This window comes from Rhipicephalus microplus, chromosome 1, assembly GCF_043290135.1.
Source record: "Rhipicephalus microplus isolate Deutch F79 chromosome 1, USDA_Rmic, whole genome shotgun sequence".
NCBI lineage: Eukaryota > Metazoa > Arthropoda > Arachnida > Ixodida > Ixodidae > Rhipicephalus > Rhipicephalus microplus.
Window position 1 is genome coordinate 9,045,253 of NC_134700.1, and position 23,356 is coordinate 9,068,608.

Sequence of the window (23,356 nt, forward strand, 5' to 3'; positions counted from 1 at the left end):
ATATGTGTGCAAGGAAGTTATACTCAACGTTAAGCATTACATATCACAAATTTTCACATCTATCACGCCTACTATTACGTCCAGAATTATCAGAAATATTAAAACACCACTGTTTGGCGACATTTGTATTTTCACGTGCTACAAAAGACCTTCAACGTTGAAGAACTGAGCCATCGGAAGGACGCATGAAAGACTGCCAAGATGGCTGTTCAAACAACAACTAGCGAGTGTGCGCGCTGGCCGAGATCATCTTCAATTACCGCGGGTTGCTGGCTCGCACTCGCCGTACCTAGTGGGCAAGTGGCATTATTCCACCTGTGAAACGAAAAATCACAGAATATCCACAGAGTGAATGATGATGAGTGGGGTGAAGCGTTGAAGGGTTTTATCGGCAAACCGTGAATCATCCGCTGGTCGCGTCCATTCGAATATCTGTCTGTCTGTCAGTCGGTCCATACATCCATCAGTCCCTCCATCAATTTGTTCATCTGTCTGTCTATCCGTCCATTCGTCCACCTGTCCATCTGTCTATCCGTCTGCCCGCATGTTCGTCTGTTCATTCGTCCGTCCGTCTATCTAGTGAATACTCCAAGCTCCACCATCTTGCAATTTTCATCATATATTGATCATATACAAGTACCGCCATCCAGCGAACGCTCCAAAGACTAAAACTAGAGGTGGCTACTACATACAGGAGACGGACAACTGACGCCTTTATGAGCTTCACCCCTAAAAAAATTCTGCCGATCTCACGTGCCAGGGAATCGACGTTATGCGAAGCATGCGGAGGGAAGCTGACCGTGTTGCAATTTTACATTTAGCAACATGTCAGGAAATGACGCTCAATATATATACAAATGTTGCACGCGCGGAAATATGTTGAAGAGTTTCAGGTGTTTATGTAACCAGTTGTTTGCACTTGCACAACAATGCCAACTAGAACGTGCGTTTTAGCAACGCCGGAAGATGATATGAAGCGCTGATGCTTGCGAAGATGCTGGCTCTAGGCACTGCTGCATAAATCAACTTCATTGTATGGCAACTAACCACAATTGACTTTAACCAGACGTGACGGCTGTACAAAAGGAGGGCATATGTAATGTATAGAAAATTGGGTAGGCAGCACTGCAACCACTATTGACGTTTCACAAAGATTAGCGTCTATTTGAAAAGTAGTTCCGAGACCTGCCGTAGCTCTGTGGTAAAATGCTTCATTGCCACGCAGAATGCTTGGGTTCAATGCAAGAGTGGACCCTGACATTTATTCTTTGCACTCATCGGATCGATGCTACGGATGTTGCGTATTTTTTAACGCTCCAGCGTTACAATTGTCAATGTATGTTCTCGTCATTTTTGGGCATATACTATGTGTCATTTACCTGTGGCACGTACCCACATACAAGCGGCACATACCCACCCGAGCATATGTGCCACTGTCTGGCGGTAAGTGTTTGACGACGTACGCGACAATATTTTGACAGTATTTATGTCTTGACCAGCACGTCCTACTCGTCCAACCATCTGACCCACCCATACTAATTTTGGTTCAGGCCAAGTTAAGGGGGTGACCACAATTGCACCCAAACATAAGCGGTTGTATAGATAGATGAATAGATAGATAGATAGATAGATAGATAGATAGATAGATAGATAGATAGATAGATAGATAGATATTTTCAAAGTCACCGAAGTTCCCTAAGAAATGCTTCGCATTTATACGGGCATCGTTCCAATTAATGCTCTGAAAGGGTACAGCAAAGTCGGGGCAGACCAGCAGAAAGTAGCCACATATGCAAAATAAGATTCAGATGCAGTCGCAGTACCGCTTAAAGTACAGCTTCAGTCGCACAACGTACACGATCTCCGAGGGGTGCCTTCCGCGTCGGGGCGAACAGACCTTATCCGGGTACAATCTCGTAGTTCACGTCACTAACGCGTCGCAACAATTTCTTGGCTGCAGAGCAGTGGCTGGGAGCTTTAAATGTGGAACATTTCTTATTCGCATAATGTCACGTGCTTCAACGTCGGCGGTAGCACCGTCCACACACCCCCTGCGCATGCTCGCGTTTTTTGTCTCGTGTTTCATGCTCGGCTCTCGCATCTCGTGCCGGCCCAGGAATACACCGGTAAAATCAACTTTACAAGATTTTTCTTTCAGTTTGCAAACTGCGCCACGGCAGGTGTCACCCTTCTATGCACCACCACGAGAGGGTGCGCTCATTGTTTTTCGACCGGTATGACGGGGCTCAGGGCGGTTAGGCGCACGCCACCGACCACGCCGGCAAAGCGAAACAGGAGGTGCTTCTTCGTAGCCTGTAAGCAAAGTGCAAGTGTGTTCCGTTGCAATCGCTCTCATTGTGTATCTCAGCAAGACCGACGACACTCGCGCAGTTTGTGCTCCCACTGCTGCTTACTTCGATATCATGGTAAGAATTGACGTTGCGTCTCACTTGCTGTCAGCTCTCTTGTGTTATCGTGTCATTTGTTACCTGCATATCTCTCATGCGCCGTGTGACGGTTTTTCGATGTTATAAAACATACCTCGCTGCTTTGTCACTGGTTGCTGAAGCGGCTACGACTCAACAAAATCTGTGACCGAAAAAAGGCATTGTTTCAAGCCACCCGTTGATGAGGTGGGTCTTTAACAGTGACAACGAGCAGTACCGAGATTGGGTAAGGAACTATCAAGATATTGCGCTGTGTGCGACCTCCACTTCCAAGAGGACGATATCTTGAAGAACTACGTGCACAATGTTCATGATGAAGTAGTTGTGATACCGCCTGGTGAAGTAGTTTTGAAACCACGTGAACAAAAGTGACTTCCAGTTTGTTTGTTGTAGCATTCAATAAATTGTGTTCAATAGAAATTTGCTGAACTCATTTTATTTCGCATTATATATCCTTACAAGGGACACGCATTCATTGAATTCGTTTCCTATTTTTTTTTAAAAAAACGTTCGGATTCTATGTTTGAGTTATCTGGAACGAACATGTTGTTCTAGGCGTTTGGTGTGTAGTGACACCACGGACACGAGCTGACGGGGGGGTGGGGTTCGACCCCCTCCCACGCTTAGCCGTGCGCGGCTTTGCCGTGTCCGGGGAAAAGGGGATCCTGGGGGTTGAGCCGACGTCGGGTGATTGGACCTTTAAGGCCCCCCGAAAGAGGCAACTCACGCCTTTGGCCCTGGCTTCACGTAGACGGCACCCCTGGGCTGACCCACCCAAGGGAAATTGGCAGTCGCCTTTTGTTATCTCTCTCCCCTACAATTTCGTCTTTATCTCTCACTTTTTGTCTGTCCTGTCCACTTATCTCTTCTGTTTACTTCCAATTTTCCTGGCGGCAAGGGTTAACCCTGTGCAAATACCCTACATTGGCCTAGGCGCATTGGGTTATGGCAGTGTTGTATGGCTGACGTCTGCAAGCTTTCAGCACCTCGAAACTTGCAGCGTGTCCTTGTTGGGCTCCGTGGTGGGTGGCCGCCAACGCTGCTGAACAAAAATAAGACTGACATGCATGGAGCGTTCCCCCTATTGTCTGATCGTATCGGCGCAAAGCGGGTACGCACCGATGACATAATTTTTTTCAACCAGCCAATAGAAACATTGCCCACTTCCACGTCATTCATTGTGAAAAAACTGGAAAGCAAGCCAGGACTGTATTTCTTTCCGTGGTTTCTTGGTGTCTTACTGAAACTCTCGGGGCTGGATAGAAAGTAACCAAAATGGCTAGCGGAGACCTTCTCCTCGATATTTGGGACAAAGAACCATTTGTAAAGCTAGACAGCCTCTTAACGTTTCGTGACGTACCGATCAATGTAACACCACACAGATCTACGAAAATAACTCGCGGAGTGGTATCTGACGCAGACTTACTCTACCTGAATAAAACTGAACTTTTGGAGGGGTGGAAGAGCCAAAATGTCACTAATGTACATATAATTATCATCAGAAGAGGTAATACGGAAACACCGACGAAAGACCTAATACTCACGTTTGCATACACTAAACTGCCGGAATCTATTCAAACAGGGTACACGAAGACATCTCTCAGGCCGTACATAACAAACCCTCATCGTTGATTCCAACGCCAGGCCATGGCTCTAAAAGCTGTCGTGGTCGCCAGACTTGTGCATGATGCGGAGTCCTAGGCCACGTGTCTGAGAACTGCGAACAACCGCCACACTGTGTAAACTATTAAGGAAACCATGACGCATATTCACGCTTCTGCACATACTGGGAAAAAACGAGATAATTACATTGAAGGTGAAGGAGAACATTTGATTTAAGGAAGCACGGCGAAGAGTCGCACCATTCTATGGACCTACATACGCTGATGCGGCGCGTCAGGGGGCACCGCCGCACCATCCCTCGCCACTCCTTCGGCCCGCACATAGCGAGCTTGCGGTTGTGGCACCTGCCACCAAGGCGACTGTAGTCCATGCTACACCGCCTACTCCTAAACAGAGACCAGAGACTCCAGAGTCTTCAGGTCTCAAGGCCTCACCTCACCAGGTGAGGCACGAAATTCGAACAGCTCGCACCTCCGGGCATCCAGTGCCTCTGAGGAGGCAATGAATACGTCGGTACCCTTGGTGCCGAAAGAGCGGCATGGCTCCTAGAAGTGCGCCAATAAAACAAAAAAAGCAGATAACAGGGCCTGGTGATGGCCTTGTTACGTGAACTTAAACTACCTGTCTAAACACCCACTCGCTTTTCGTACACACAGCACTATTTTAAATTCACCATAACGCTCAAATTATACAATGAAACGTCAGGGGCCTTCTAAGAAACCTTGCCAACATCCAAGAACTTTTACACGAACACTCACCAAAAGTGCTGTGTGTACAAGAAACACACCTGAATTCAAAACACACCAACTTTCTTCGTAAATGCTTTATTTTATAAAAGGACCATAATGATGTCATGTCATCATCCGGGGGTGTTGCCATTATAAAGAATCATGGGATTGCATGCACATACTATGAAGTCTTGGTTTGGAAGACCTTTATTAGGCCCGAAGAACCGGCAGCCGACAGCTGAGATGAACTAACCAAGATGATGATGCTACGTGACAACGATGAGGATGCATGAGCAACAAATGAAAATGATGATAATGTACAGATGAAGAGGATTGGTATACTAAATGCCCACACTAATTCCCCCCACGTGAAAGCGGCCAGCCTGGCCGCGGCAAGTCAAGGGGACAAAGAACGCCGCATGAAGGGCTTCATACAGGAGACATGGACGATCTCAGTAGTTCAATAACGGTGATCTCCTGGGGCTACAAGTGGTGTCACGTGATAATTCACTGGTGAAGTTTCTTCAAGAACTGTGTATCACCCGATAAACCGTGGCTGGAATTTGTCGCACAAACCAGGTGTGCGAATAGGCGTCAAAAGGAGCACTTCGTCTCCAGGTTGAAAGGATACAGCACGATGCGATTCATCATAAACCAGTTCATGATGATAAGGGGCGCGAAAAAAACTACACACAACAGAGAAGAAGTACACGGGACGACGCGCTACTAGCAACTGGAATATTTTATTCAGGAAACACCATTTATACCGCAGTGACATCAAATTTAACCCAACGAATCGACCAAAAACTAAAACTACATGCTCAGCATGCCTATAAGTAACGTTGCAGATAGGCTATCTCCCCTTCCTGCAGACTGATAGAGGGGTGGCTGATGCAATCAGGCCCCTCCCTCTGGATAAAGAGGGCTTCTATAATCTCCCTCTCCGCTGAGCCCCTGTGCCTGTAGATTACAGTTGTCTGCTCAAATACCGGCTTACAGTTACCCTGACCGCATCCTCTGCAATGCATCGCCAGATGCGTGAACGGCCTTCCTATTAAAGAGCTGCTGTGCTCTCGCAACCGCACGTTGAGGCATCTACCAGTTTGCCCTATGCATGCCTTGCCGCACGACAGTGGTATTCTATATACAACACCACGTGCGCAAGGAACGAACTGTCTTACGTGCTTAATGGCACATCCTCTTTTTTCACATTGCTTTGGCCTACCTGTCTTCTTACCAACCGCTGAGCAGATGCGGCCCACCTTGTTTTCTGCGGAGAACACGAGATCCACCCCATACCTCGAAGCCACTCTCTTAAGGCCGTGCGAAAGCCAGTGGATATACGGGATTTTTGACACTCTTTTTCTTCCCTGCGGGACATTCGTGTCTAGGCCTGTCCCAGGCCGTTGCTTAATGGACTTTTTTATTTTTTCGCAAGTAGCAGCTAAGACACTATCAGGAAACGCTGCGTCTCTTAGTCTTTCTACCTGCGCGAAAAAACTTGTCTCCATAAGATGTGGGCATGATCTGTCCAACGCCGTTTTTAGGCACGTCATGGCAATGCCATTTTTTACTAGGCGAGAGTGCCCAGAGCTGTAATCAAGAAGCGGCTTCGCGGTCCTAGGGGAAAACATCCAACACACGTGTTTTTGTTGGAATGACAGCTGCAAATTCAGAAAACGCAGCATTTCATTCTTCGGCACTTCGCGCGTGAATGTCAAGCCCCGCCCCTTATTACCAAACACACTGAGCACTTCATCAACCCTGCTATCAAAGTTGTCTGAATTAATCAACAGCAAATAGTCGTCCACATATCTGTACACTTTTTGGACCGAACCATCAAGGCCAGTTACAAGATCGTTGTCAACTCTGGCGAAAAAAATGTTGCTCAGTACTGGAGCCACTTTGGATCCAATACAGATCCCTGATCTCTGCACAAACTTCTTACCCTTCCAGCCGACGTACGTGTGTTTTATGTAAAAGAACAATAATTCTAAAAAACTTTGAACAGAGATGCCGCACTTGGTCACAAACTTCATTTCATCATTGTTGCCAATGCAATCTTTCACACTAGTCATCAGTTCATCATGAGGCAGTGAATAATATAAGTCTTCTATGTCGATGCTAAATCCCGAAGTGTTCTCATGGACATTTCCTTTAAGGAAATCCACTACCGTAGACGAGTTCGGAATGATGAACGGGTCCTCCACTTTCAGTGAGCTCAACTGCGACTGAAGATGGGTAGACACCGCAAGACACCAAGTGCCTCTCTCCGACACGATCGCACGGAAAGGAAAGTCTGGTTTGTGTGTTTTCACTGAAAAGAATGTCTCCATAGTTGAGCCTTTCATCTTTTTCACTTCACTGCACACTTTTTCCAAGTTTAACCGAAGTAGGAGCTCGCGCACTTTTTTTACTACCTCCTGCGGCTTCTCCGACACTTCGCGAAAGTTTTTACACACCGCCGCACCTGCTTTTTCACTGAACATACCTTCAGGCATAACTACAAAGGATCCTTCTTTGTCCGACAGAAGAACACGCAGGCCATTAGTGGTAAAAAAATCAATAGCGGGATCGAGACTAACAACCCGTTTTTTCCTACCTTCTGACCGCGGTAGAAGTTCCACGCACTCTGTGATACACCTAGATTTGTCTTCTTCCTTGACCTTGTTGGACACTGACCTTGCCAAGGCGACCTTATCGATGGCCCGTAGGTGTGGCTCCAAACAAAACTTTGGGCCCAGCTGAAGCACTCTCCTGTGTTCCTCAGGAATGTGGACGTCATCCATGACGACTACCGGCCGTTCAGGGAGGCGCTTTTTCTTTCTTGTCGGCAGTGTGGGACGAACGCTGTTCCAGAGGAGCTCCGTGACTTGGTCAGCAATTTTTTTTTGTCCAACTCCCGAAAGCGCGCATTCCACATTGCCGTTCACACGAGACTACAAGGCAGTCCCTGAAGAAACGCACCTGATGCTGCCACTCAGCGCTGAGAATCCTGCACATACGCCGGCAATGGCCTTCCGAAGGTTGCATCCATCCACACATCTGTTGCAATTCAGGGGGGCACAAGGATTCTCTTGCATACCAAGAAGCTGTTCTTGCCTTGCATTTGTAGATTCCGATGAGGGCCGTCATCACCGAGGGGTTGAACAAGACTGCGTTAGAACACTCAAAAAGAGCCCTTTGTACAAGAAATTATACTCAGTAAAGTAAAAAGTTGGGCGAGTTGGTGCTGGTTCATGATGACAAGGGGCGCGAAAAAAACGACACACAACAGAGAAGAAGTACACGGGACGACGCGCTACTAGCAACTGGAATATTTTATTCAGGAAACACCTTTGAGCAGACAACTGTAATCTACAGGCACAGGGGCTCAGCGGAGAGGGAGATTATAGAAGCCCTCTTTTTCCAGAGGGAGGGGCCTGATTGCATCAGCCACCCCTCTATCAGTCTGCAGGAAGGGGAGATAGCCTATCTGCAACGTTACTTATAGGCATGCTGAGCATGTAGTTTTAGTTTTTGGTCGATTCGTTGGGTTAAATTTGACGTCACTGCGGTATAAATGGTGTTTCCTGAATAAAATATTCCAGTTGCTAGTAGCGCGTCGTCCCGTGTACTTCTTCTCTGTTGTGTGTCGTTTTTTTCGCGCCCCTTATCATCATGAACCAGCACCAACTCGCCCAACTTTTTACTTTACTGAGTATAATTTCTTGTACAAAGGGCTCTTTTGAGTGTTCTAACGCAGTCTTGTTCAACCCCTCGGTGATGACGGCCCTCATCGGAATCTACAAATGCAAGGCAAGAACAGCTTCTTGGTATGAAGAGAATCCTTGTGCCCCCCTGAATTGCAACAGATGTGTGGATGGATGCAACCTTCGGAAGGCCATTGCCGGCGTATGTGCAGGATTCTCAGCGCTGAGTGGCAGCATCAGGTGCGTTTCTCCAGGGATTGCCTTGTAGTCTCGTGTGAACGGCAAGGTGGAATGCGCGCTTTCGGGAGTTGGACAAAAATTGCTGACCAAGTCACGGAGCTCCTCTGGAACAGCGTTCGTCCCACACTGCCGACAAGAAAGAAAAAGCGCCTCCCTGAACGGCCGGTAGTCGTCATGGATGACGTCCACATTCCTGAGGAACACAGGAGAGTGCTTCAGCTGGGCCCAAAGTTTTGTTTGGAGCCACACCTACGGGCCATCGATAAGGTCGCCTTGGCAAGGTCGGTGTCCAACAAGGTCAAGGAAGAAGACAAATCTAGGTGTATCACAGAGTGCGTGGAACTTCTACCGCGGTCAGAAGGTAGGAAAAAACGGGTTGTTAGTCTCGATCCCGCTATTGATTTTTTTACCACTAATGGCCTGCGTGTTCTTCTGTCGGACAAAGAAGGATCCTTTGTAGTTATGCCTGAAGGTATGTTCAGTGAAAAAGCAGGTGCGGCGGTGTGTAAAAACTTTCGCGAAGTGTCGGAGAAGCCGCAGGAGGTAGTAAAAAAAGTGCGCGAGCTCCTACTTCGGTTAAACTTGGAAAAAGTGTGCAGTGAAGTGAAAAAGATGGCTCAACTATGGAGACATTCTTTTCAGTGAAAACACACAAACCAGACTTTCCTTTCCGTGCGATCGTGTCGGAGAGAGGCACTTGGTGTCTTGCGGTGTCTACCTATCTTCAGTCGCAGTTGAGCTCACTGAAAGTGGAGGACCCGTTCATCATTCCGAACTCGTCTACGGTAGTGGATTTCCTTAAAGGAAATGTCCATGAGAACACTTCGGGATTTAGCATCGACATAGAAGACTTATATTATTCACTGCCTCATGATGAACTGATGACTAGTGTGAAAGAGTGCATTGGCAACAATGATGAAATGAAGTTTGTGACCAAGTGCGGCATCTCTGTTCAAAGTTTTTTAGAATTATTGTTCTTTTACATAAAACACACGTACGTCGGCTGGAAGGGTAAGAACTTTGTGCAGAGATCAGGGATCTGTATTGGATCCAAAGTGGCTCCAGTACTGAGCAACATTTTTTTTAGCCAGAGTTGACAACGATCTTGTAACTGGCCTTGATGGTTTGGTCCAAAAAGTGTACAGATATGTGGACGACTATTTGCCGTTGATTAATTCAGACAACTTTGATAGCAGGGTTGATGAAGTGCTCAGTGTGTTTGGTAATAAGGGGCGGGGCTTGACATTCACGCGCGAAGTGCCGAAGAATGGAATGCTGCGTTTTCTGGATTTGCAGCTGTCATTCCAACAAAAACACGTGTGTTGGATGTTTTCCCCTAGGACCGCGAAGCCGCTTCTTGATTACAGCTCTGGGCACTCTCGCCTAGTAAAAAATGGCATTGCCATGACGTGCCTAAAAACGGCGTTGGACAGATCATGCCCACATCTTATGGAGACAAGTTTTTTCGCGCAGGTAGAAAGACTAAGAGACGCGGCGTTTCCTGATAGTGTCTTAGCTGCTACTTGCGAAAAAATAAAAAAGTCCATTAAGCAACGGCCTGGGACAGGCCTAGACACGAATGTCCCGCAGGGAAGAAAAAGAGTGTCAAAAATCCCGTATATCCACTGGCTTTCGCACGGCCTTAAGAGAGTGGCTTCGAGGTATGGGGTGGATCTCGTGTTCTCCGCAGAAAACAAGGTGGGCCGCATCTGCTCAGCGGTTGGTAAGAAGACAGGTAGGCCAAAGCAATGTGAAAAAAGAGGATGTGCCATTAAGCACGTAAGACAGTTCGTTCCTTGCGCACGTGGTGTTGTATATAGAATACCACTGTCGTGCGGCAAGGCATACATAGGGCAAACTGGTAGATGCCTCAACGTGCGGTTGCGAGAGCACAGCAGCTCTTTAATAGGAAGGCCGTTCACGCATCTGGCGATGCATTGCAGAGGATGCGGTCAGGGTAACTGTAAGCCGGTATTTGAGCAGACAACTGTAATCTACAGGCACAGGGGCTCAGCGGAGAGGGAGATTATAGAAGCCCTCTTTATCCAGAGGGAGGGGCCTGATTGCATCAGCCACCCCTCTATCAGTCTGCAGGAAGGGGAGATAGCCTATCTGCAACGTTACTTATAGGCATGCTGAGCATGTAGTTTTAGTTTTTGGTCGATTCGTTGGGTTAAATTTGATGTCACTGCGGTATAAATGGTGTTTCCTGAATAAAATATTCCAGTTGCTAGTAGCGCGTCGTCCCGTGTACTTCTTCTCTGTTGTGTGTCGTTTTTTTCGCGCTCCTTATCATCATGAACCAGCACCAACTCGCCCAACTTTTTACTTTACTGAGTATAATTTCTTGTACAAAGGGCTCTTTTGAGTGTTCTAACGCAGTCTTGTTCAACCCCTCGGTGATGACGGCCCTCATCGGAATCTACAAATGCAAGGCAAGAACAGCTTCTTGGTATGCAAGAGAATCCTTGTGCCCCCCTGAATTGCAACAGATGTGTGGATGGATGCAACCTTCGGAAGGCCATTGCCGGCGTATGTGCAGGATTCTCAGCGCTGAGTGGCAGCATCAGGTGCGTTTCTTCAGGGATTGCCTTGTAGTCTCGTGTGAACGGCAAGGTGGAATGCGCGCTTTCGGGAGTTGGACAAAAATTGCTGACCAAGTCACGGAGCTCCTCTGGAACAGCGTTCGTCCCACACTGCCGACAAGAAAGAAAAAGCGCCTCCCTGAACGGCAGGTAGTCGTCATGGATGACGTCCACATTCCTGAGGAACACAGGAGAGTGCTTCAGCTGGGCCCAAAGTTTTGTTTGGAGCCACACCTACGGGCCATCGATAAGGTCGCCTTGGCAAGGTCGGTGTCCAACAAGGTCAAGGAAGAAGACAAATCTAGGTGTATCACAGAGTGCGTGGAACTTCTACCGCGGTCAGAAGGTAGGAAAAAACGGGTTGTTAGTCTCGATCCCGCTATTGATTTTTTTACCACTAATGGCCTGCGTGTTCTTCTGTCGGACAAAGAAGGATCCTTTGTAGTTATGCCTGAAGGTGTGTTCAGTGAAAAAGCAGGTGCGGCGGTGTGTAAAAACTTTCGCGAAGTGTCGGAGAAGCCGCAGGATGTAGTAAAAAAAGTGCGCGAGCTCCTACTTTGGTTAAACTTGGAAAAAGTGTGCAGTGAAGTGAAAAAGATGAAAGGCTCAACTATGGAGACATTCTTTTCAGTGAAAACACACAAACCAGACTTTCCTTTCCGTGCGATCGTGTCGGAGAGAGGCACTTGGTGTCTTGCGGTGTCTACCTATCTTCAGTCGCAGTTGAGCTCACTGAAAGTGGAGGACCCGTTCATCATTCCGAACTCGTCTACGGTAGTGGATTTCCTTAAAGGAAATGTCCATGAGAACACTTCGGGATTTAGCATCGACATAGAAGACTTATATTATTCACTGCCTCATGATGAACTGATGACTAGTGTGAAAGATTGCATTGGCAACAATGATGAAATGAAGTTTGTGACCAAGTGCGGCATCTCTGTTCAAAGTTTTTTAGAATTATTGTTCTTTTACATAAAACACACGTACGTCGGCTGGAAGGGTAAGAACTTTATGCAGAGATCAGGGATCTGTATTGGATCCAAAGTGGCTCCAGTACTGAGCAACATTTTTTTAGCCAGAGTTGACAACGATCTTGTAACTGGCCTTGATGGTTTGGTCCAAAAAGTGTACAGATATGTGGACGACTATTTGCTGTTGATTAATTCAGACAACTTTGATAGCAGGGTTGATGAAGTGCTCAGTGTGTTTGGTAATAAGGGGCGGGGCTTGACATTCACGCGCGAAGTGCCGAAGAATGGAATGCTGCGTTTTCTGGATTTGCAGCTGTCATTCCAACAAAAACACGTGTGTTGGATGTTTTCCCCTAGGACCGCGAAGCCGCTTCTTGATTACAGCTCTGGGCACTCTCGCCTAGTAAAAAATGGCATTGCCATGACGTGCCTAAAAACGGCGTTGGACAGATCATGCCCACATCTTATGGAGACAAGTTTTTTCGCGCAGGTAGAAAGACTAAGAGACGCGGCGTTTCCTGATAGTGTCTTAGCTGCTACTTGCGAAAAAATAAAAAAGTCCATTAAGCAACGGCCTGGGACAGGCCTAGACACGAATGTCCCGCAGGGAAGAAAAAGAGTGTCAAAAATCCCGTATATCCACTGGCTTTCGCACGGCCTTAAGAGAGTGGCTTCGAGGTATGGGGTGGATCTCGTGTTCTCCGCAGAAAACAAGGTGGGCCGCATCTGCTCAGCGGTTGGTAAGAAGACAGGTAGGCCAAAGCAATGTGAAAAAAGAGGATGTGCCATTAAGCACGTAAGACAGTTCGTTCCTTGCGCACGTGGTGTTGTATATAGAATACCACTGTCGTGCGGCAAGGCATACATAGGGCAAACTGGTAGATGCCTCAACGTGCGGTTGCGAGAGCACAGCAGCTCTTTAATAGGAAGGCCGTTCACGCATCTGGCGATGCATTGCAGAGGATGCGGTCAGGGTAACTGTAAGCCGGTATTTGAGCAGACAACTGTAATCTACAGGCACAGGGGCTCAGCGGAGAGGGAGATTATAGAAGCCCTCTTTATCCAGAGGGAGGGGCCTGATTGCATCAGCCACCCCTCTATCAGTCTGCAGGAAGGGGAGATAGCCTATCTGCAACGTTACTTATAGGCATGCTGAGCATGTAGTTTTAGTTTTTGGTCGATTCGTTGGGTTAAATTTGATGTCACTGCGGTATAAATGGTGTTTCCTGAATAAAATATTCCAGTTGCTAGTAGCGCGTCGTCCCTTGTACTTCTTCTCTGTTGTGTGTCGTTTTTTTCGCTCCCCTTATCATCATGAACCAGCACCAACTCGCCCAACTTTTTACTTTACTGATCATAAACCAGCTTTCTGTCTTGCTGTCGGGCTTCAGTGTTTATACGAGCACGTTGGCGGCTCTCTGCGAGCCGTAAAACGTATTCCTCTGAAGAGGATGGAGATGAATCCACATGGCAGGTAAAGAAAGAGACGTCCATGAGAGAAGTAGGGGAGCGTCCATAAACTAGGTAAAATGGTGAGTAGCTGGTTGTCCGCTGAATAGCCGTATTGTAGGCGAAAGTGACGAATGGTAGGACTACATCCCAGTTCTTGTGGTCTGGTTGAATGTAGGTGGCGATCATGTCAGCAAGAGTGCGGTGGAATCGCTCAGTGAGGCCGTTAGTTTCGGGATGATAACTAGAGGCAGTCTTGTGAGTTGTGCCAGAGGCGCGAAGAAGTTCGTTTACTAGTTGTGAAAGGAAGGCCCTTCCATGGTCACTGAGCAAGACACGTGGAGCACCATGACGCAGTGTAATGGCTCAGAGGATGAAATCGGCAATTTCAGCAGCTGAACCGGTAGTGACGGATGATGTATCGGCGTAGCGCGTCAAAAGGTCAACGGCTGTTACTATCCATCGGTTTCCAGCAGCACTGACTGGAAGGGGGCCATAAAGATCGATGCCTACAACTTCGAATGGCGTGGCTGGACACGGAAGAGGCTGTAGTGTACCGGCTGGAGCAGATGTGGGTAGTTTTCTACATTGGCAGGTAGTGGAGGACCCAACGTACCGTGCTACACTAGTGGTAATACCTGGCCAATAAAACCGACTTCGAAGGCGATCGTAGGTTTTGTGGTAACCAAGGTGACCAGCCGTTGGATGGTCATGAAGTGCTCTGAGGACTTCGGATCGAAGCGATCGGGGTAGAACGGGAACCCAGCGCTGACCGTCAGGATGGTAAATTTTGCTGTACAGCACCGAGCTGTCCAGCTTAAACTGCGAGAGTTGGCGACGCAGCCTCGCATTAGGTGGACGGGAACTGCCAGTGAGGTAGCCTATAATACTTCGACAGTATGGGTCAGCCAGCTGTCGAGAAGAAAAATCGTGTGGGTCGTCCGAAGGCAGCTGGTCCATAGAGGCGAGAAAAGAAACAGCCGTAGACGTGGACTCCAAGGGTGTGTTGTGCAAAGCGATTGCGGAAACGCTGAGGGGAGCCGCTGGTAGTGGGCAGCGAGAGAGAGCATCGGCATCGCTATGCTTTCTGCCACACTTGTATACGATTTTAAAATCATACTCTTGTAGGCGTAGAATACAGCGGCCAAGGCGTCCCGACAAGTTCTTGAGTGTCGAAAGCTAACATAAAGCATGGTGGTCGGTCACAATGGTGAAATGGCAGCCGTGAAGATAGGGACGAAATTTCTGCACTGACCAAACGATGGCGAGGCACTCCTTCTCGGTTATCGTATAGTTCCTCTCGGCTGCGGAGAGGACGCGGCTGGCGTACGCAATGACTCGCTCTCGCAAAGAGTTGTCGCGCTGGAGGAGCACGGCTCCCAAACCGTGGCTGCTAGCGTCTGTATGGAGGAAGGTCTGTGCACCATCGTGAAAATGAGAAAGTACAGGATCGGTCGTGAGGGCACTCTTTAACCTGTCGAAAGCCGATTCACATTCCTGAGACCACTGAAAGGGCGTATCAGAAGCAAGTAGCTTATGGGGTGGTGCGGCTATGGAGGCAAAGTTTTGTATGAATCGCCGAAAGTAAGAGGCGAGACCAAGGAAACTTTGCAAATCTTTCGGCTTGTCAGGGCGAGGGAAGCGAAGCACCGCAGCAGTTTTCTCAGGGTCTGGACGAATTCCGTCCTTGCTCACAACATGACCGAGGACCTTGATAGATCTGCTGGCAAAATGGCACTTCTTGGTGTTACTTTGAAGACCAGCGCCCGCAAAGCAAGTCAGGACCTCGTCCAAGCGTTGCAGATGTTGAGGAAACGTCGATGAAAAGACAACAATGTCATCGAGGTAACATAGACAAGTCTTCCATTTCAGGCCACGTAGCACGGTGTCAATTAAGCGCTCAAAAGTTGCGGGCGCATTGCATAGACCAAACGGCATAACATTGAATTCGTATAGGCCGTCCGGGGTTGCAAACGCAGTTTTTTTCTTTGTCATCTTCGTGCATGGGGATTTGCCAATAGCCGGAACGCAAGTCGAGGCTTGAAAAGAATTCAGCACCTTGTAAGGAATCGAGAGCGTCGTCGATACGTGGCATGGGGTATACGTCCTTCCTAGTGATCTTATTGAGTGCTCGGTAATCGACGCAAAATCGCACGGAACCGTGTTTTTTGCGCACCAGAACCACTGGAGACGACCAAGGACTGGTTGAGGGTCGGATTATGTCCCGTTGCAGGATATCATCTACGTTTTTCTCAATGATTTTTCGTTCGGCAAGGGAGACGCGGTATGGACGACGATGCACAATGGATGTTCCGTCGGTCTGAATACGATGTGCTGTAGCAGTTGTCTGACCCAGGCTGGATGAATGAACGTCAAAAGAGTTTGCATGCTTTTGCAACAAATCAAGCAGCTGCTGCTTTTGCGAGTCTGTAAAGTCCTTGTTTATGGCTGCTGTAAAGGCCGAGGAAGCAGCATGATCTCCAGGATGGCCTTTAGAAGAGGGAGGGGTAAGAGACACGACGCACACAAGCTCCAGTCCGGGAACGCAGGCGACAGTAGTGCCCCGCGGCAGTAAAATTTTGTCTGGTGTGGTGTTCGTAGCAGCGAGGACAGCTGATCCATTGTTGAAGCGAGCCACACCTAATGCGAGAGTTATGTCTTTATTAAGGCAACGGGACAATGGAGTGACCAAAATGTCACCAGAGTCGACGTCGTTGGACAAAACTGTCACTAACTGATGTTCGTTCGGGGGTAACTCGTTGTCTACAGCAGCGATGAGTCGAAGTGGCCTGTAGGTTTTGTCAAAAAGCAAGTGGTCTGTGTCAGTAAGATGGACGACACTTTGTGCACAACAAATAGCCGCGGAAGCAGACGAAAGAAAGTCCCAGCCTAAAATGAGTTCGTGGGAGCACGGGAATAGCACAGCGAATTGTATGTGATGAAGAATGTCGTCGATTAGCACACGGGCCCTACAGAGAGCGGAAGGGCGAATCATTGTTCCCTGGGCTGTAACCAGTGTTGGTCCATCATAAGGCGTTGTGACTTTTCGAAGACGGGTACACAAATCAGCACGAATAATAGAAAACCCAGCCCCAGTGTCCACCAAAGCATCAACGTCCACTCCCTCAACTGAGACTGCAATCATATTGTAAGGGCGCGCTGGAGGAATAGGAGTACTGTGTTGGAATGCAGTTTGCCCTCCAAAAACTGCATCACTTAGTTTTGCGGACGCCGATCAGAAGCGAGGGAAGCAGGCTGAAGAGGAGAAGAGGAGCGACGGTAGGGCGATGGTGAACGGCGTCTGGTTGATCGATGACTACTGCGCAGTTCACCGGATGCTGGCGGAGATGGAGACCGACGCGGCGGTGACGAATAACGACGGCCCTGGTACAAGGCTCCTGCGGTATAGTCTCGTTCGCGTATGTCGTACCCTCGGTGCTCATCTTGCTGGCGCTTGCGGCAAAAGCGTGAAATGTGACCACGATAGCCGCAATAATAGCACGTAGGGCGAGTCGATCGATAAGGAGGGTAGTAGCTTGTGTTAGATGCACCGGGAGAGAGAACAGTGAGAGGGACAGATGATGGCTCAGGTGGGGGTGATGGAAAGCTCGTGGGAAAGCTTCTGGGAGGTGCGGCAGCAGCCGACGCGTACGTTCGTGGTGGTGACGTCGAGCTGACGGTGCCTGATGATGCGGCGACGGCATGCGAGAACGATGGGAGAGTACGAGCGACAGTGGGCTGCAGGTGGGCCATATGGGTCATGGACGTGAGATCCTCCCTGATGACATCTCGCAATGACGTTGAAGAAGACTGAATGGGACACACTGAAGGTAGCGTGAATCCCATTGATTCTAATTCTTCCCGTATTATCACCCTTACTGTGTCTCGTAGGTTTGGATCCGCTGTAATACGGGCCGCGTCACTGTCCGGTTTTAGGCGCATCGACTCAAGTTCTTCGAAGCGCTGACAGCTTGTCGCAACGTCAGCAACGGTAGCCGGATTCTGGATTGCAAGGGCATTGAATGCGACGGGTCCAATCCCCTTAAGAAGCTGGCGTACCTTGTCTGACTCTGTCATTTGGGTGTCAACACGGCGGCAAAGTGAAAGTACATCCTCGATGTAGGATGTATACGACTCCCCGATGTGCTGTTTCGGAGTCGCGAGAGCTTTCTTTGGGAGAGCTGAACGAACAGCCGGTGTACCAAAGACATGGCGAAGCTGATCTTTGAAGGCTGACCAGTCGGAGATGTCGATGAAGTGGTTGAGGAACCACGTGTTCGCGACACCCGTGAGGTAGAATCACACGTAAGCGAGTTTGTAGGTGCTACCCCACCGGTTAGCAGCGCCGACACGTTCGAAATCCTCCAGCCATTCCTCCACATCTTCCCCACGCATACCAGCGAAGAGATGGAGCTCACGCTGGAGGCTGTTAATGACGTGAAAAGGCGCGGCACGCGGTGGCAGAGTGGGAACGGCTGCAGCACCGACCTCTTCTTGGTGCGACATATTTCCGGACACCTGGCCCAAGCTGCGACCAGGGGGTGGAGTGGTCGAGAGGATGACGGGGGATCCAACAGCACGCTCCACCACGTATGAAGTCTTGGTTTGGAAGACCTTTATTAGGCCCGAAGAACCGGCAGCCGACAGCTGAGATGAGCGAACCAAGATGATGATGCTACGTGACAACAATGAGGATGCATGAGCAACAAATGATAATGATGATAATGTACAGATGAAGAGGATTGTTATACTAAATGCCCACAGTACTTACAACTCCAAACACCCCCTGAGACAGTGGCTGTTCGAGTGGTTCTTTTTGATAAACTGATCGCAATTTGCACTTTTTACATTCTTCCTAGCTATCAGCTGAAAAAAACGTGATATATGCTCAATAATTGATGAACTTCTGGAGCCTTGTATTCTCCTTGGAGACTTAAATGCGCATAGCAGGCTATGAGGTGACTCTCGTGGCGACGCGCGAGGTTGACTGATTAAACAGTTCCTTCTCTCGTCAAGCGCGTGTCTCTTAAATCGAAAGGAACCAACCTATTATATTCTCGCTAATTATACCTACTCCTTTATAAACCTAAGCATAGTATCTCCATCGCTTGTGCCTCTACTCCAGTGGAAAGTCATCAGTGATCCGTACGGAAGTGACCACTTCTTCATAGATTTCAGCACAGCCACAGCAACTGAGTGTCCACCAGGTGTTCCCAAATGTTCCCAAATGTTCTCATAAACATAGCCGTCTGGGAACAGTTTTATACCATCGCTCGTACAGATTGGAGTGACATATGTTCCTAAAGCATTGATGTTGCTGTTAACTGCTTCATGGCGTTTTTGGTTGATGCTTCAACCAAATTCATTCCACAAACAAATGGACACTCTGGAAAATGGCGTGTGCCATGGTGGAACTCTGAATGCCGAAACGCGCGCAAACAGCAAAACAGAGCATGGAGGTTGCTTCGGAACTCACCGACAGCCGAAAGTCTTCAAATAATTGAGAAAATGAAGTCTCAGGCCAGGCGAATGCGTCGGCAGGCCAGAAAAGAAAGTTGGCAAAAGTTTTTATCAGGGATCAATTCATACGCACAGGTGGCTAAAATCTGGAACATGGTTGGTTGGGTAGCACGAAGACAAGAACACACACTCCCACTCGTAAACACACAGGGTGACACCTTGGAAGATCAGGCGAACTTCCTCGATGCACACTTCGAGCGGGTGTCGAGCTCGTCACACTACACTGACGCTTTCCAAAAATACAGAACAAGAATAGAAAAGCAGAAACTCGAACACAAATGTACTAGATACGAGGCGTACAACCATGCTTTCAGCTTAGTTGAGCTCCAAACGTCACTGAATTCTTGCAGTGATTCCGCTCCGGGTTCTGACTGTGTTGCTTATGAAATGTTAAATAAGCTACCAATCAAAACTAAAAAAAACATTTGTTTGTGCAATGCTATCTGGTTCTATGCCACTATTCCTACTTTTTGGAAAGATGTTATTGTTATTCTCATTTTGAAGCAGCGTAAGGACCCTTCTTTAGTCAAGTTACAGGCCTATTCCGCTTACAAGCTGCTTACGCAAACTTCTCGAAACAATTGATACACTGCCCACTTGTACAATTCCTTGAAACGAACAATTTGCTCGACCCATTTCAGTGCGGGTTTTGAGAAAGTAGATCCACTACCGACCACGTTGTTCGTATCGAGGCACAGATCAGAAACGCTTTCGTTCATAAGAAATTCTTCCTCTCTGTGTTCCTTGATATTGTCACGGGGTCGTGACGTGGCCGAAGACAGGAGACTTCGTGTTGGGATTTACTGTTTATTTGGGCGAACCTGTGCCCGGTAAACGGAAAGTCCAATTACAGCAGCAGTCTTGCACAGATAGCAGTCTCGGACTGATAGCGGTGAACAGAGCGTCCGCCTTCGATCAACAACTGACAAGCGGAGAAGCGCGTCGGAGTTTATACTCTTCCCGTCAATGTTCTAGCGTTATCGCTGGCGGTGGCGTAGGTTCCAGAACAATCTCTACCGTTCGCACAGTGGGCGTGATCTTATCCAAATGATCTACTACAGTCCGGAACCTTCTCGAAAACTGCAGGCGCGGTTTGCGCTGAGAATCGTGTGGTGTTTTGAGACGATGAAAAAAACTTGGGAAATGGAACGTGGCATTGCCCCCCTCTGAAAAAAAGCATCGTCCCGATGCTTTAACTTAAGATGAAGGTACATCAATAACAGAAGAAAGTACAATGAATAAATTACGCTACAACAATATTACATAAAAACACTGTTTCGGTTTGTTAACGCGCATGAAACGGCTTGAGGCGCGCGACATGGACGACTTCAGGTCGCGATCGGCGTCATTGAGAGTTCGTGATGCCGTCAGGGACAACCTCGTAATCAATTGGGCCGAGACGTCGAACCATCCTGTACGGTCCGAAGCACCGTCGCAGAAGCTTTTCACTTAGTCCACGTCGGCGTATCAGCGTCCACACCCAAACACGTTCACCGGGCTGGTATTCCACGAAGCGTCGTCGAAGATTGCAACGGTGGCTGTCGGTCGTCTGTAGAATCTTGATACGGAGACGCGCAAGTTTTGGGCTTCTTCGCCGCGTTGAAGGTACTCGCTCACATCGAGGTGTTCTTCGCCGGTGACGTTGGGTAACATGGCATCGAGCGTCGTTGGCGGGCTCCCTCCGTAGACCAATTTGTATGGAGATATCTGCGTCGTTTCCTGCACCGCCGTGTTGTATGCGAAGGTCACATACGGAAGAATGGCGTCCCACGTCTTGTGTTCGACATCGACTTACATTGAGAGCATGTCGGCGATCGTCTTGTTAAGCCGCTCGGTGAGGCCGTTGGTCTGTGGGTGGTACGCTGTCGTCCGGCGGTGGTTTGTTCAGCTGTATGCCAAGATCGCTTGAGTTAAGTCGGCAGTGATTGCCGTTCCTCTGTCCGTGATAAGGATCTCTGGGGCGCCGTGACGTAGGACGATATTTTCGATGAACTTAGCTACCTCGGATGCACTGCCTTTTGGCAGGGCTTTTGTCTCGGCGTAGCGGGTGAGGTAGTCGGTAGCTACCACGATCCACTTGTTTCCGAAAGCCGACGTCGAGAACGGCCCCAGTAGGTTCATACCAATCTGTTGGAAAGGTCGGCAAGGTGAATCAATTGGCTGCAGAAGTCCCGCTGGCCTTGTCGGCGGTGTCTTGCGTCGCTGACAGTCCCGGCATGTCCTTACATAACGAGTGACGTCGGTGGTAAGACGTGGTCAGTAGTACTGTTCTTATATTCTCGCGAGCGTGCGAGAAACACCGAGGTGCCCTGCCGTCAAATCGTCATGCAGGTTCTGCAGGAGTTTAGGTCACAGAGCTGAAGGCACCACAAGGAGGTACTTAGATCGAAGCGGTGAAAAGTTTTTCTTTTGTAGAAGACCGTTTCGTAGAAAGAACGACGCAAGTGCGCATTTGAATACCTTCGGGACTTCGGCGGTCCTGCCTTCGAGGTATTCTATTAGGGCCTTAAGTTCCGGGTCGGCCCACTGTTGTTCAGCGAAGTCGTCGGTAGTTATTGTTCCCAAGAAGTAGTCATCATCCGGGTCGTCGGGTAATGGTTGGTCGACAGGCGCATGAGAGAGACAGTCAGCGTCGGAGTGTTTTTTGCCGGACTTGTAAATGACAGTAATGTCATATTCTTGAAGTCTCAGGCTCCATCGTGCGAGGCGATCTGAAGGGTCCTTCAAGGTGGCTAGCCAACACAAGGCGTGGTGTTCGCTCACAATTTTGAAGGGCCTGCCATACAGGTAGGGGAGAAATTTCCACGTAGCCCAGATGATGGCGAGACATTCCTTTTCTGTTGTGGAATAATTTGCTTCTGCTTTGGATAGCGATCGGCTGGCGTAACTAATAACCCTTTCAAGTCCGTCAGCCCTCTGCACAAGAACGGCGCCAAGACCTACGCTGCTTGCGTCAGTATGTATTTTTGTCTCGGCGAATTCCTCGAAATAGGCAAGTAACGGAGGCGTCTGGAGACGATGTTTAAGCTCCTTGAAGGCGTGTTCATGTGGCGTTTCCCACTTGAACTCCACGTCGGCCTTGGTAAGGTTAGTGAGACAATCAGCGATGCGGGCGAAGTTTTTCACGAACCACTTATAATGGGCGCACAGTCCCAGAAATCGGTGCATGGTCTTCTTGTCAGTGCGCGGCGGAAAGTCCGCGATGGCGGCTGTTTTTCATGGATCGGGACGAACCCCAGACTTGCTGATAACGTGCCCCAGAAACAAGAGCTCTTCGTACGCAAATCTGCACTTTTCTGGCTTCAGTGTGAGTCTGCACGTCTTGATGGCTTAAAGTACAGCTTTGTGCTGCCGAAGATGCTCGTCGAAACTCGACGAAAACACGACGACGTCGTCCAAGTACACAACGCAAGTCTGCCACTTCACTACTGCCAGTACTGTATCCATAACGCGTTGAAAAGTTGCATGCGCTCAGAAAAGGCCGAAGGGCATCACCTTAAACTCAAAGAGGCCGTCCAGTGTTATAAACGCCGTCTTCTCTCGGTCTCTTTTGTCGACTTCGATTTGCCAATAGCCAGTCTTGAGGTTCATTGACGAAAAGTACTTGGCATTATTGAGCCGATCAAGTGCGTCGTCTAATCGTGGGAGAGGATACACGTCCTTTCTTGTGAGTTTGTTCAGGCGGCAATAATCGATGCAGAAACATAGGGTTCCATCCTTTTTATTCACTAACACCAGGGGGATGCCCATGGACTCTTGGACGGCTGGATAATGTCATTTCGCAGCTTTTCATCAACTTGTGTCTTCATGGCCTCACGTTCTCGCGTGGAAACCCTGTACGGACTTTGACGGAGTGGTCTGGCGTTTTCTTCGGTTATGATGCGATGTTTTGTGATTGTGGTATGCCGAATTTTCGATGATGAAAAGCAATCTTCGTATTGCAGGAGCAGGGCCTTGAGCTATTCTTGCTTATCGTTCGGAAGTCTGGGATTGATGTCGAATGCTATGGGAGGGGCTTGGTTCTTCTGAGCAGGTTCCGCAGAATCGGCGAGGGCGAAAGCACTGGTGGCTTCGACAATTTCTTCGATGTATGCGACCGTT

General features: G+C 48.6%; 1 protein-coding gene across 6 annotated transcripts in view; it reads left to right on the plus strand.

The window, feature by feature from the left end:
• Positions 1–23,356, plus strand: part of LOC119178190 (ATP-binding cassette sub-family C member 4) — a 2,441,444-nt gene that overhangs the window by 1,042,077 nt on the left and 1,376,011 nt on the right. The window lies entirely within an intron of this gene.